The 16,391-nt window shown below is 46.5% G+C and overlaps 1 protein-coding gene across 1 annotated transcript in view; it reads left to right on the top strand.

Annotated features, from left to right (window-relative positions):
• VPS41 (VPS41 subunit of HOPS complex) overlaps positions 1-16,391 on the top strand; it is an 876,961-nt gene that overhangs the window by 543,536 nt on the left and 317,034 nt on the right. The gene's annotated exons all lie outside the window — the stretch shown is intronic.

Raw genomic sequence — 16,391 nt, 5'->3', positions numbered from 1 at the left:
TTGTTTAAAACATTTTTATAGTGATAACCTCACCGAAGACATCAGATCAAGAACACATTTTCTAATATTCACATTTATTCGCAGCTTTATAAAATGCTTCACATGAAAGCAAAATAACCATTGCATGCATTGCTGCTTACAATTTAATTTGCAAATGGCATTGGAAAGTTAGGTATGTGCTTGGAAAGCACAGTTTCCTTTTCATTCCTCCCGACTGATCCATGTTTTAACCGTGAAACGTGCAGTTATGGGCGAACATGGTAGCGAACTGTCAACCGAACCTCACTTTCATTAACCCCTCCAATAACAGCCTGTCCCAAGGATTCAGATTTCGAAGGACAGGCGGGGCTTGGCATGGGACTGCAACCTTGCTGCAACACTAACCGACTCGTGTGGAAAACTGGCCTTCTCTCTCTTCTGCCGTGGGTTCTCCTGTCTCTTGACATTCCAGGTCCCTCCCTGCTTCACTATAGCTGGCCTCCACAATTCATCTTCCTTAGGACAGTGCAGTGGCCCCTCTGATATTCAGGTTTATTGACATTTGTAGGCACTCCTCCAGTTCTACCATAGCATAGATAATGATCTCAACTGTGTCTTCTGTAAGTATATCCCTCAAACTGGGAATACAGTTCCTCTCCTCACATAATAAATGTCATCAAATAATGCAAACCTTCTCGGAACATGTTAGGGCATGTTTGAGGAACTGCTGTGCAAAACATGGGGGTCTTGCATACAAGTGAATATTTTGAAAGAAATGGTGGCAATACGACTCCTTCCAGAGGTTAACGCATTGTTTTTTTTTTTTTTTTTTTGGTGTAAAACTTTTATTGATATTCATCATCCACGTTACAACATTACAATTACACAGTATTCATGACAGGAGATAAGAACAGAATGTCACGTACTTTTACACAGCTATTCAGCCGACAACCCTCCGGTCCGGCAGCACAGAATGAGGATGATATGGCAGACCATCAGGATGTAAATATCGGAGTCATGAAGTTTTACTTTTAAGGTTCATTTTTGTTTTTGTTCCATTTATGAAAAATCAAAACCAAACCAAACATAGTGGCTCAATAGTAGTGTATAGACATGAAGCAATATAGAACATAAGATGCTAGTAGAACACGCCGACCCCCAACCCCAGGCCTACCCCCTTCACCCCCCGCATAGCGTGAGCTGAGTTCCCAACTATAAGAGTACATTTCTAGTCCTACCCCGCAGTGACCCACAGGTTAAGCAATTATTCCCTCCTCATCTTCTGAGTCCTCGTCTTCATCCTCCTGCAACGGGTCACACAGGTCCCCTCTGTACCTATTCCAAGCCTCCCACACCTTGTTCCACTTCTTTGGGTTCGCTCTGAGTTTGTAGACAGTTCTTTCAGTTATCATCAATTTGTCCATGTTTCTACACCATAGCGCCAAAGTAGGTAGCTCCGCTACCCCCCATCTCTGCGCCACATCACGCTTCGCCACCATTGTTCCAATTGTAACCCATTGCTGTTGTCTGAGGTTAAGATCAGTGCCCTCCCATATATTCAGGAGACAAAGGCGCGGTTCGGGTGTGAGGGAGGTATCAAGGGCCTGTGAGATCGTGCGCATGACCTGCTGCCAGTATCTGGCAATGAGAGGGCAGCCCCATAGTGTGTGCAATAGTGTGCCATCCTCCCCACATTCCCTAAGACAACGAGGGGAGTCAGCCCTGTGCATTTTGTGTAGGGTGGTCCTCGTATAGTATGTTCTGTGTAGTATTTTTAACTGTATGAGCCTGAACCTGGCCGAAACCCCAGCCTCTCTCGGGGACGCCATCGCAGCATTCCAATCCGTCTCATCCATAGCACCCAACTCATCCTCCCATTTTTCTCGCAGTTTCTGTAGGGGGTCTGGGAGATTATTTAGCAATTTACGATATGTGAGCGAGGTGGCCCTTGTTTGCATGTAGTCCGTGAGGAGCCGGTCTTCTAGGGGGGAGGATTCCGGGACTGTAGTTCCCGGTTCCAACACCGCCAGGAGAGCGTGTCTGATTTGGATATATCTGTATGTTTCTGTGGGGCCCAGGGCATATTGTTGTTGAAGTTGCTCGAATGGAACCACCCCTGTGGACGTCCAGAGATCTCCCACCGTAGAGATGCCTATATTGTCCCACTGGGTGAACCCTTTACTGGTCCTTAGGCAGCCCAGTTTTTTGGTATCCCAAAGCGGGGTAAGCTTCGTGATGGTTCCCTTCCACTGTAGTTTGGTGAGGGCCCTGTACCATAAGGTAACTGTGTGTCTAGTGGGGCCAATCAGGTCCTTAAGGAGACTTGGGTTATAGAGGGGGGCCAGGAGAGTTTGTGTTCCCAGTTGGGCCCTGTCCGCCATGTAAGCCGGGTCATTGTGTGATGCATGGAGCCACTGGTTGAGTACCTTGAGTTGGGATGCCCAGTAATAAAGCTGCACATTCGGTAGCGCGATTCCACCATCGTACCAGCCGCGGTTAAGTTTGAGGTGAGCTATTCTCGGGGGACGCTCACCCCAAAGCAGAGTGGTGACAACTGCGGTGATTTTCTGCAAGTAGGAGGGCGGGATCACAGCTGGCGTATTTTCAAAGATGTATAGGAGGCGCGGGAGCGCCATCATTTTAAACAGAGCAGCACGGCCTAAGAGTGTGAGTGGCAGGGACGACCAGTGTCTCACGTCTGCCTTCAGACGGAGGAGGGGGGGCGTCAGGTTCCGGTCGGTAAAGACGGCCGTATCGCTAGTGACATGGATGCCCAAATATTTGAAGGAGACATCGGTCACCACCAACGGACAGTGTTCAGGGAGGACTGGCCGAGGGCCCTTCAAAACATAAAGGACCGATTTCGTCCAGTTGATTGTGTAGCCAGAGGCCGCACCGTGTTTGTCGCAGAGTGCCAATAAAATCGGAACACTCAGTTCGGGGGCTGACACGTACACCAACATATCATCCGCATACAAGGATATTCTATCTTCCCAGGTCTCCGTCCATCTGATGCCCTTCAACAGTGGTGTCGTTCTGAGAACGATCGCAAGGGGTTCAAGGACCAATGCGAACAGCAGCGGGGATAAAGGGCAGCCCTGGCGAGTCCCACGCGCTAAAGAGATCGCTCGGGAGATATGGCCATTGGCCGCCACATGGGCTATTGGGCCTGTGTAGAGTAGTCGAATCCATGATAGAAACTTCGGTCCGAAGCCCATCCGATGCAGAACTGCGAACAGGTACTGCCACTCTACCATATCGAAGGCCATCCTGGCGTCTAGTGACAAGATGGCCGCCGGTTCTGTCAGGGAGTGTGCTCGTGCCAACGCGCCGTGCACTCTACGGAGATTCAATGCCGTACTCCTGTGCGGCATAAAGCCGGACTGGTCTGGATGGATCAGCTGGGATAGGTGTGGGGTCAACCTATTAGCAATCACCTTCGCCAGGATCTTCGCCTCTGCATTGATGAGCGAGATCGGACGATAGGATGTACAACATTCTGGAGGCTTATCAGGTTTTGGGATAGCTACTATCGTTGCCAAGCGCTGGTCCAAGGGTAGCGTTCCGGTCTCACGGCAGTTCTCGAACATGGCCAGCAATGGTGGGCCTAGTGTGTCTGACATCGTTCGGAACCATTCGATTGGTATCCCATTGGGGCCCAGCGTTCTGCCCGTGTGCAGTGCGCCTATCGCCGTATGGAGTTCCTCTACCGTGAGATCCGCTTCTAACTCAGTTTGCGCCTCCGGCGATAACACCTCCACGCCTACTTCTTGAAGTGCCAGTTCCGCCTTTTCTGCCGTGACCACCACCTCTGGGGTGTACATCCCTTGGAAGTGGTCTGCCAGGAGGTCAACGATCTTAGGAGGGTGCGTGTGATACGTTCCCATGTGGTCCCGTAACTGCAGAATGTGCCTGCCTCCGTCCCGCTTTTTGTCCAGCCAAGCCAGCAATTTGTTGGCTTTGTCGCCCACGTCATATACTCTGCATGCTGTCGATTCTATACGCTCTAACACCTGTCGGCGGAGAAGATCATCGTGTTTTTGCTGGCAGAGAGTCAGCGCGTGTCGAGTGGTCTCTGACGGTGTGGTCATATGAGTCACATTAGCCTGTTCCAGCTGCAGTTCCAGTTCTACCAGTTCTAGTTTTTGTTTGCGTTTATGATCGGTAATGGTCGCAATGGCCTGGCCCCTCAGTACCGTCTTGTATGCTTCCCAGAGAATCGTCGGTGAGGACACCGACCCGGAGTTCTCCTGGAAATAATGTCTAGTGGCAGTTTTGAGGGATTTTCGGATCGGGGGAATTTTTAGATAACCAGGGTAAATGGGATAGAGACGTGTGCGAGCCGTGGCCGAACAGGACAGTGCAGCGATCAAGGGAGAATGGTCTGAAATACCCCGTGGCGCAATCTGTACTTTGTCAAAAGTGAGTTTGCCGCCCCCCAGTGTGAGAAAATAGTCTATGCGTGACAGGCAAGCATGGGTGGAGGAATAGTACGAATAATGGCGATCAGTAGGGTGAAGTTGTCTCCAAATGTCTACCAGACCCTGTGCCTCCAAGAAGTCCCTAAATTTCGTTGGGCCAGTAGGGAGGGAGCGAGCCGGGAACCTGTCCATATCAGTATCAGCCAATGCATTGAAGTCTCCGCCCACTAACAGATCCCCTTCCGGGAGTTCCAAAAGAAATTTGCCCAGGTTCGGAAGTGCCGATGAATGTAGCGCTGGTGGGATGTACACAGACACCACGTTAATGGGCACGCCCTCCCATTGCCCACACACCGCCGCGAAGCGGCCATGTTTGTCCGCTTTCGTGGAGTGATGTATGAATCGTGACGCCCTCTTCACCCAGACACCCATCCCCCGGGACCCCGAAGTAAAGTCAGAGTGTATTAACATGCGGTATCCTCTCCTATCCAGGGCTTTGGTGGCCACCCCCACTAAGTGTGTCTCCTGGAGGAGGGCGATATCACAGCTCAGTCTTTTAATACATTGCAAGACCAGCCCTCTCTTCACTTTATCTCCTAATCCCCGAACATTCCAGGACACTACCTGCAGCGGCGGTACCGCCCCCACTCCAGTGTCATGCGTTACTACAGCAGGTCGTGGGGGATCCGCCATATTGTGATCAAGCGTGCAATTGGGTGTCCTAGAGGGCGGGACGGAGCCATATCAAGCAGGGAATTCCCCAACCCCGTGCAACGAAGCGTGTGTTTGCGCCGATTCAGTGTTCGAGGATCAGAGGCAATATACCCGGTGTCGGGAATACGGTCATATGTGACCACTAGCATTTTCAAAATGAGAAGTAGAGCCAAACAGTTCAAACAAATCAACCAACATAACCCCCCCACACCCAACATCCCCACCCTCCCTGCTTCCCTGCTACACGGACTCCAAACTGCCCGCCACCCCAATTTAGCAGAGTGCTTAAACCCACCCCAAAGAAAACACACAGTTACTTGCTCGTTGGGGGTGAGGAGTACTCCGGAATTAGCGACCCCTCATACCCTCCACGGAGGCCCTCGGCCCAGTGTCCTTGGCGGGTCCAGCCACAGTTCCAAACTTCAATAACACATACATGTGTTCAAGGGTCCACCTCCTGCCTTAGAGTAGCCTCATCTCGTACCGGAGAGCTTCTGCCACTGTTCGTACCCTCGGCTCCTGCAGCGTTGCGATCAGAGTAAGGCGAGCCGTTCTTAGTCCGTCCAGGACGGCGAGAGTGAGAAGCAGGACGCCAGCCGTCCAGCCAGTCTCGCGCAGTGCTTGGGTCGTCAAAAAACCATGTCCTGTTCTCCGCCACCACCCGAAGCCTGGCTGCAAAGATCATAGAATAAGGGAGTTCACGTTTCCTAAGTTCCTTTTTAACATCCAAGAATGTTTTTCGCCGCCTGGCCACCTCCGCCGTGTAGTCCGGGAAAAACGCCACTGTTGAGTTGAGGATTTTCACCAGTGGCGAGACACGTGCTGCCTGTAGGATGATGTCCCGGTCGCGGTAGTTAAACAGTCTCGCTAGGATTGGCCGCGGCGCGGCCCCTGGTTTTGGTTGACCTCCCGGGACCCTGTGGGCCCGCTCCACAGAAAAGAAGGTCGACAGGCCTTTGGGTTGAAGATGAGTCTTGATGAGTTCCTCCACGTATAGATCCGTAGCCCTCACACCTTCAGACTCCGGAACGCCAAGAATGCGTACATTGTTCCGCCTGGAGCGGCCCTCCTGGTCGTCGAGCTTGTCCTTAAGGAGCTTGTTTTCCGCCATGACCGCTTCCATGGCCGTCTGCAGTTCCGAAACATCCTCCACCAGCGATTTTGTGACAAGCTCTAGAGAGCCTACCTTTTCGGCCATCTTGTGAAAGTCAGCGCGGATAAGGGTGATTTCGGTCGAGATAGAGCCCAGCGTTGTTTGGACCTGTGTGAGAGCCTTCATGACATCGTCCAGCGTCGCCTTCTTCGTTCCCCCCGACTCGCCTGGTTTTACGGGGGGAGTCCTTCCCTCCGCCGGAGGGGAAGCGGTCCTATCGTTTGTGAAGCGGTCGATACGAGTCTGGGTTGTGCCGCCTTTCACACCTTTCCCGGCCATCGTTCGATCGCGGAGGGAATACAGTTCGTCGGTCCGGTGGGGTATCGAGTGAATGCGCAATCACTACGCTGATCTCGGTTCAAGATGGAGGGGGCTTCCGTTGCCAAAAGCGAGATGCCTTGATGGTCCCCGCAGGGCAGACTGTCGGGCAAAGTTCGGTTGAAAGTCTTGAGAAAGTACAGCCACTCTTCCAATGAGTCTTCGCTGAATATAGCGAGCCGAGTGACGCGGAGCAGGACCGCCACTGGGTGTGGGCCTCTTACGCCGACCACTTCCTGTCTGTAGCAACCGAGCAGGCTGCACTTCCGGTCGGTCTCAGCGATCACTTGAGGGCCCGGAGGTGGGCCTGTGCTCCGGTTGATTCAACATTCGACGATAACTCTGTCATCCAATGCGCGATTTTCGTCTGGGAACCTGCCGCCAGTCCCGCCCGGTCCCGGGCATTCGGTGCTGCCGTTGGAGGTAACAAATAGTCACGGATTATCGTGCGGATAGTTGGAGAGGTCGCTTCCTCGCCGGAGCTAGTCCTCTATGCTGCCGCCATGCTCGGCCGCCAGCCACGCCCCACCAACGCATTGTTTTTTTAAAGCTTGCAGCTTTCAACTTGACCATCCTGGATACTGTTTCGGTGGGATTTATCCCAGGAGTTGGTCTAACTGGATGTTGTACCTTCTCAGAAGTGGCACCCCAACACTTCTTTGTATTCCTTGCTTGAGTCCCATTCCTCGTTTCCAAATATTTGTCCTGTTTGTGATATTCGAAGGACGACTTGCTTTGATCTTTATAGACTCAGTGCAAAATTAGTTTTACTTGTGCACAATTTCATTTGGCATGCCTTTATTTTATTTCTAAACTATTTTAACTCTATTTCTTCATTTCACCCCCATATATTCTGATAAAAATCATGTGCTCGGCCTGCTCTGAGACTAATGACACTTGGTCACCTTAAGGAGAAATTGTTATCACCTTGTGTGTGACCATCAAAAATCGGATTTGAATCGAATTATGGTTTAGGTCTATAAAAGTGCCAACTTAACTCCTTTTGCGTAAGGTAGAGAAAAAGTATTCAAAACATACATTTGACTAAACGTCCGGTAGGTTTCTATAAAAGGTTTCCTCTCTAAGTTTTCGGTGTGGATTTAATTAACTAAACCAACAAATTTAAATCAACAAAACAGGTGGTGGCCTAGCCATCATACACGGGGACATACTCAAAGTGACAATATTAGAACAAAGGTCCTGTCCACAACTGGAAATAATAATCTTTAAAATTGCCTCGGCAGGCCATATCTCCTGGAAAGGTGCTTTAGCTTACCGCCCACCAGGATCCAATCCGGATTTTGCTCTCTCCCTTCTGGAGTTATTAGCCCACCACTTTAAATCCAAGGAGGATTGTATCCTCCTAGGAGATTTTAATGTGCACATGGACAACCTGATACACCCCGAAACAATCTCATTAACTGCAGATCTGTCTAGCCTGGGGTTAAAAGCTATGAATAGCGGTGCTACCCATATAGGTGGTCATACTTTAGACTCACTTTTCTCTAACTGCACTAAAATAAGATGCTCACCTGCCAAAGAAATCCAATGGTCAGACCATTTTCTGATAGAGTTCCTTTTAATGGGCCCGACTAAATCATTGCACAAAACGCCACTCCCGCCAATCTGGCGTCGACAGTGGCACAAAATATCGGTGGAAAAGTTGCGGGAAAGCTGGATACAACCAATTTTCACAGATAAGGATTCAGCAGACACTGCATTAGCAAAATTCAATGACTCACTTAAGCTAGCCATCGACACTCTGGCCCCACTAAAGCTTCATAAGCAATATCCCTCTACCAAGCAAGAAACCTGGTATACACAAGAACTCAGAACAGAGAAGCAGAAATGTAGGCGATTGGAAAAAGCATGGAGGAAATCGAAAACTGAGGAGAACAGGAAAATTTATCAAGAGGCCCAAACAACCTACTATAAAAACATAAAGCAAGCTAGGAAAAACAGTCTCACCCAACAACTAGCAGAGGCGGGTAATAGTCCAAGGGAGCTGTTTAAAATACTACAGAGCTTTGTCAAACCCACAGCATGTGAGAGCCCCGATGACTTCTCCCAAACTCTTTGTGATGAGATCTCGGTGTTCTTCGAAGATAAAATCAATCTTATCTACGACAAAATTATGGCCTCTAGCAGAGCAGGGAATACGATCTCCCCCCATATTACTCACCCATACAAAACAAAAACTTATTACTGTACTTCCAGCGAATCTGTGACATAGATCTCCCTCCTCTAATCAGCCACATAAAATCTGGGTCCCGAATGACTTCCTTCCTGCCAAAATGGTCGCCCCTCTGATCACCCTCTTAGGACCCTCCATTCAGTCGGTGATGAACATCTCACTGACAGAAGGACAAGTCCCAATGGAACGGAAGAAAGCGGTGGTGAACCCAATAAGGAAAAAAGCGGCATCCCCATGGACAGACCTATCGAACCTCCGGCCCATCTCCCTCTTGCCGCACATCAGTAAGATGACCGAGAAGCACGTGAACACCCATTTATCCAAACATATCGAGGCAACGGAGGGCCTGGACTACTCACAATCTGGGTTGAGGCCCAACCACAGCACCGAATCAGCCCTCCTAGCAGTGACCAACAACATCAGGATGACGCTGGATGGAGGGGGGTCGATGATTCTGGTGCTGTTGGATCTATCCGCTGCCTTTGATACGGTGTCACATGAAGTGCTTCTCGGTCGTCTGAGGGATGTGGGACTAGGGGGTGTGGCTCTGTCCTGGATGGAGAGTTTTCTCTCAGGCCGCTCTCAAGAAGTCAGGTTGGGCTCCCATAAGTCCATCTCTAGGGAGCTCACCAAGGGAGTGCCACAGGGCTCATGCCTAAGCCCCACATTATTCAATGTGTACGTGGGCCCCCTGGCTGACTTAGTGAGATCCTTTGGGTTCACCCCGGTGTTATATGCCGACGACACCCAACTTCTGTTCCCTTTTAAAACCTTTACACCTGCACTAAAGAAATCTTTTGCACATGGAATGAGGGCAGTGTCAGAGTGGATGGCCAAGAACTGCCTACAGTGTAATGTAGGTAAAACGGAAGTAATGTTGTTCGGAGAGGCAGTGACACTATGGTCCCCCGAATGGTGGCCCTTGGAACTGGGACCTGTTCCCAGTCCCAAACAGACTGTTAAAAACTTGGGAGTGCTATTAGACCAAGCACTAACATTAACAGATCATGTAAACCAAGTTGCCGGCACTTGTTTCAGGGCCATTGGACTGCTGAGAAGGGTTTTTCCATACTTACCTGACAGACATAGGAAGACCTTGGTCCAGGCATTAGTCATTAGCAGATTGGACTATTGCAATGGTCTTCTCTTATCAACCAATGAAGAACAGCTTAACAAACTACAAATAGTCCAAAACACTGCGGCAAGATTAGTCCTCAACGCTCCACCTAGGACTCCCTCCCGCCCTCTATTGGCTAAACTCCACTGGCTCCCAGTGCGGCAACGCATTAAGTTTAAAATCCTATGTACCATTCACAAATGTCTGACAGGTACGGGGCCCAAGTACCTCACAAAAGCCTTCTCACCTTATGTTCCTGGGCGTTTCCTACGCTCCAGTAACCTCCAGCTACTTAAGGTACCCAGAATAAAAAAATCTAGACAGGGAGGTCGTGCCCTTGCTCACACTGGGCCTGTCCTCTGGAACTCATTGCCCCAGACACTGAAACAAATTACCAACCACTTAACCTTCCGAAAATCCCTTAAAACCCATCTTTTCATAAACATTTAAAAACCACTTATTTAATTCAATCAGCCACTTTTCTGACCATGGACTAGCACAATCTGTATTCCTCCTACTGGCAAAAGCGCCGAGATACCCCTTCGGGGGTCGAATCAGGCGCTCTACAAGAATATAAAATAAATAAATAAATAAATTATGTGGCTCTTAATTTACATGGCACAAAGTACATGAGGGCGAGGGGGGGCGCGTTGAAAGGGTGGCAGTAATCTGTGTGACATTCATTTGTGAGTCCGCATCAAAAGTAAAAGGAAAATAATGCAAGAGGCTACTGCTTAGAATTCTTTGGAAAGTATTATCAAAATAATATTTATCATAGTTTGTTGATATGTAAATAGCTATCTGCTGCAGGATAAGTTTTCTAAGTGTTAACCGGAGGACAAATGTGACCATCATGTAAAGTTTACATTCACTTCTCTCTAGAAATTCTAAAGGTAGTTTAAAAAAGGTAAGAATTTGGGAGTATGCTTCATGTGTCCCTGCGTTATTGGTGCACATTGTGGTGAAGAAGACGCTGCCAAGTTGTGAGTACAGAGGTTTTTATTTGAAGAACTGGTACAGGAACACAAGCTATATCTAACCTTCCTCAGCAACCGCCAGGATAAGAATACAGAACATTTGTCTAATTACGGAATCAGTGGTAATATTTTTCATAAACTCCACACACAACCACCGAGAACAAACATCCACCAAAACCAAGGCAAACCTACAATCACAAGGTAAAGAGTCCATTGGACCAATAAAATCCAAGCAAATTTTATCCCAAGGTAAATCACTCAAGCTCACAATAGAACCCTGAGAAGGAGAAATAATGTTTAACCTTTTCTCACTCTCCTTACACAACAAACATGACTCAACCCATCTTCGAACATCATCATCAATACCAGGCCACCAAAAAGTTTTTTAAGGCGTTTGAGAGTCATATTTTGCCCAAGATGATCTTCATGAGCCAGACAGAAGAGTTTCCTTCTGAGAGCGGTAGGTGGGACAAATCTCTCTCCCCGCAACACCAAATCATTTGAAGAACCAAGTTCCTCTTGCAACTCTACAAAAGAACGCAAAGAAGGTTTAACATCACCCTCTCTTCTCCAACCCAACCGGATGGCATTAACAAGCTCACTAAAATCAGAATCCTCTAGAACTGCTTGATGCCACTCCTCTTTGGAGATAGAACAAAACTCACTAGTACAAACACCGTCAAAACCTGCAATCACACACATACTTTCATCTTCAAAATCCTCAATTACCGTTTCAGAAGGAATAGGTAAACGTGACAGTCAGCCTGAGAATACCTCCAACCCGAAATGTGTTCTAACTTGTACGTATACTCTTGCAACTTAGCTGCAAATTTCATCAAGCGAGGAGAACCATTATTAGCTCCACCAGGTGACAAGATCTTATTAAGAGGCTTATGATCAGTTCTCAAACAAAAATGCATACCCCATAAATAGGTGCGAAAATGAGACACACCCCACACAGCAGCCAGTGCCTCTCGCTCAATGTCCGCATAATTACGCTCAGAAGAATTGAGACAACGTGAAGCAAAAGCTACCGTTTTCTCAATCCCACCACTTTTCTGAGACAAGATTGCACCAATTCCATAAGCACTTGCATCGACAGTAACGTACGTGTCTCTACCCGGCTCAAAAGTAGTTAAAATGCCAGCATTTATAATCTCACTTTTAATCTTGTCAAAAGCTTGTGATTGTTGAGCCTCCCAAGCGAAATGCACACCCTTTCTGAGCAACATTCGTAAAGGTTCTGTTTTATGTGAAAAATTAGGTACAAATTTGGAGTAATACTCCACTAACCCAAGAAAAGATTTCAACTGGTCTTTATCAGAAGGTACAGGAGCACACCTAATTGCTTTTAACAAATCTTCTTTAGGTTTAACTCCATCTTGTGAAATCGTGTACCCCAAGTAATCAATTTCAGTCAAAAGAAATTGACATTTGTCCCTCCTCAGGGTAAGACCAGCACTAGATAAAATTTGCAGAACCTTGGACAAATTACAATTGTGCTCAAGTTCATCTACACCTGTGATCAAAATGTCATCTTAGGTCCAATTTACTGAAGAATTTAACTTTATCCATCAAGAGAACCATTTCAGAAATATTGGGCAAAGGAAACTTATCAACAATGATGTTCTGATTTAAAGAACGAAGGTCAACACAAAAACGGAGCTTACCATCTTTTTTTTGTGTAACAACAACGGGCGAAAGCCATTCTGAAGCTTCCACAGGTTCTATTATGTCTTGCTTTTGCATGTCATCAAGCATTTCTTTTACTTCTTTCCTTACTGCAATAGGAATTCTCCTGAGAGAATGCCTAACTGGAGTAGCATTTTCCTTTACTTTAATCTCATGCAGATAACCTTTCAATTTACCTAAACTAGGGCGGAAAACATCAGAAAATTTAGAGAGAACTGTATCAACATTATTGAAATCCTCAATAACTAGTACCACATCATCAGACCTCGGGTCAAGGATGATATGCAAATCATATTGTTGTATCCAACCCAGGATGGCTGGACCATCTTCAGAAATATAAACCTTTCCAACCGCAGGCCTTCCCTTGAATTGAAAAGAAGTATCCATGACTCCCTTCAGTTTGATGACTTGCCCTGTGTAACTTTTGGGCATAATGTCACTGTGTGAAAGTGGAACAGAAGACCAATACTCTTTATACATGCTATAAGGAATGATGGAAAACATGGAACCAGGATCAACCAAAAGTGTAACGGGAACATCATTGAGAATAAAGGAAGCTTTTGGCCTTTGTAAAATAAAATGAGTATTATCTTCAGAATCACTTTCGACACACAAGGACATTTCTTGAGGAATACGATCATCTTCTACAAAATTGACTCTATTAAAAGAGGGAGATTTACATGCTTTGCTAATATGACCACGCTTACCGCACTTATGACAAGTTTTATCCCTGGCAAAACAACCTTGAAAATCAGCAGCATGAGACATACTGCCACAACGAAAACACCCCACAAATGTTCCTCTCCCCCCAGAAGCACTAAAAAACGATTTAGGTTTGGAGGGAAAAACTTTTGGTTTAACATCAAATTTGTCCACATTAGGAGCAGGATCCTTGTCAGACTTATTGACGACATTGACTGTCTCTTCTTTCTTCATTTCAAGAATTTGCATTTCTTCCATACACTTGTCAGACTCCTCTACAACTTTAGCAATGGCAATAGCTTCCAAGAGTGTAGGATTCTTAGGTGCCCACAATTTCTGTTGCATCCTTTTATTTTTACACTGTACTATTAATTGGTCTCTAATCATTTGATCAGCCATGACGCCAAAGTCACATTTCAAAGAAAGCTCCCTTAAACGAGCAACCATCTGATCAACAGTTTCTTTTCCTTTTTGTGGTGCAGTGTAAAATTTATGTCTTTGCATAACAATATTCACTTGTTTTCCAAAGTATTTTTCCAATCTCAACTTAGCTTCATTATAAGGATTATCAACAAGTTCACCATCCGCATTACGAAGTTCTGGCAAAAATTTAAAAACATGTTGTCCAGCTTTCCCTAAAGAATTCAATAAAATAGCTTTTTTTCCTTGTTGCAGGAAATCTAAGACCATCTATAGCTTCTAAATAGTTTTCAAAGAAACCCAACCACTCTTCCCATTCAGTGGTAGGAGTCTCTCCTTCAATTAGGAAAGCAGGCGGAGGTGAAATAGTATGGTTGGCTGTAGTTGCCATATTGAAAAATCAATGTATTTAATTTGTAAGAAGTATGACTTCGCGGAATTAGGCTAAGGCAGGAAGAAAATTTACTAAAAATGTGTTATTATTCACCAAAAGATGAATTATACATTCCTTAAAGCACTTTAGTGTGAAAACCGCCTCTTAATAATGAGTAATACGTTTGCATGTAATCGAATTGTAATGTCCAAAAATGATTTGCCGGTTACAAAACGTGGTTGGCAAAATGCAGTACCTTTAGTTGTAACGTGGTTGGCAAATCGTATCCTTGAATGTGGATTTAAAATGGCCACTCGACGTTGTGCCCGATGATGTCAGAGCGCACTGAGCGTCGTGACGAAGAGGCAAGAAATTGAAGGACGCGACTTAGGGTTGCGCGCGCTGTTAAGATTGCTCTCGCGGCTTGCTGCTTAGAAAGCGCGAGGGGACACAAAGACTAACTGCGCATGCTGTTGTAGTTGCTCACGCGACTTGCTGCTTTGCTGGCGAGGGGTACATAGTCTTAAAAATACCTTATGAAAAGAAACGGAAGCCGATTTTCTTTGTCCGACTCACGGAGCTCCGCGATGATTCTCGGAAGTTCAAGTCACGGACCGTGGCACAGGAATCAGGCAATCGAGACTTCAATCGGCACAACTTGTACTCGTTGGAGGACGAGGAAGACTGGATCGTCGCCAAAATGTTGTGAAGAAGACGCTGCCAAGTTGTGAGTACAGAGGGTTTTATTTGAAGAACTGGTACAGGAACACAAGCTATATCTAACCTGCCTCAGCAACCGCCTGGATAAGAATACAGAACATAGAATGAATGCACACTAACACTCTAGGAGGATCATGCAATGATGTCAAATAGAATATTAGGCACTACAAACCTCAATGGAGTAGTAGCGTGTGCCTTGTATTACTGCAAGTTATCTCAACATATTGTGGTGTAGTGTTTTCCCTTCTTGGTCGACTTTGGTTCTCCCTAGGTTGCACGTATTAGCTGCTTCAGGCTGCCTTTGCTTTGCACAGCCTCATTTGTTTTTGTCACATGATATTATGTTAGAAATACACCTCACATATTTGTTATTCAGTGACTCTTCGTGGGATTCAGTCTGAACATTTCGTTCAAGGTCGAACAACACGGTGTACTGTTTTCTTGTGCCCGGGCAGCAACATTTCCTAAAGTTTTTAGACATAACACTGCAGCACAGCTGCAATTTTTCAACACGGTATTTCTTATCATATAAACCGTTTATCACCCCCTTGGGGAGCAGTGAGTAGAACTCCAGCAGAGATACTGGCCGTGGAGCAGAGCCAGCAGCCTTGCCTAAACTGAGTTTACAACTGTGATGCAGACCACCCAACTACACACACCAGGTATGGTGTCCGGTGCTAATCCCACACATCACTAATATCAAGGTGCTCACATAGTGAGGGTAGGCCTAGATAGATATATTAGTTGGCATGCTTGAGTTGATCATTGTTTACAGACTGCTAGTAATGTTGATTAAGTTGCTTATTTGGATTGGTTTACTGGTGGTAGCACACTTGCTTCAAAATAGAATACTGTAGTTTCAATGAATATCTTGTACATTTTCTTTGTGCCTTTCTTCTGTTACTATGGACATGCATGAGTTAAAACGAAAGGTGTAGATCTATTCCCAAGGTTCCCTTGGGGACTAGAGGTTCATGGTCTAGGTTTGCTGAAATCACCCACTACTCTGGAAAGGTTAGGAGTTCAGGTGAGGCACAGTGAGCTAGTCGGATCTGGGGACTATAGGTACTGTTGTGGTAGAGAGACTCAGTTCCTACAGTCTGACATCCTGTTCTCCCAAGGCACAGTTTTGTTTCTAAGGAGAATCCTTGCAACAGTGGCAACTTTTTACGTGATTGTGTTTGAAAATCATCTAGAGAGCCTTGCACAACAAGCTTCGGAACATTGGAGGTAGTGCTTAATTTGAGCCGGTGGTTGTAGGTGAGACTCATTTTTGGGATCAGCACTTCTTGTCAGACTTTGATGCAAAGTAAAAAAAAAAGAGAAAAACACACAAAGAAGAATGAAGGCTGAAAAGAAAGACAGAAAAAACATGACGAAGGGAGGAACCATAGATTAAAACGAACTTGCAAGTGTGAGCTAAAGGGGGACAAGAGAGTCTGGTGGTTGATTTAAGAGACACGATGGAATCAAGAGTACACAGCTTTGGTATTCAGCTTTCAGATATTCAATTGGATCCTAAATGTATTGGTGGCTCCTCTCTGAGCTTCGGCAAGTCTGCGGCTGCTTTTTAGCTTAGGTACCTTCAAGGGCCCTTTTTCTGCAGATCTG

The sequence above is a fragment of the Lissotriton vulgaris genome, chromosome 4_1, assembly GCF_964263255.1.
Source record: "Lissotriton vulgaris chromosome 4_1, aLisVul1.2, whole genome shotgun sequence".
In the NCBI taxonomy this organism is placed as follows: Eukaryota; Metazoa; Chordata; class Amphibia; order Caudata; family Salamandridae; genus Lissotriton; species Lissotriton vulgaris.
Note: the sequence above shows the minus strand (reverse complement) of the source record. Positions and strands in the feature narration are given on the sequence as shown.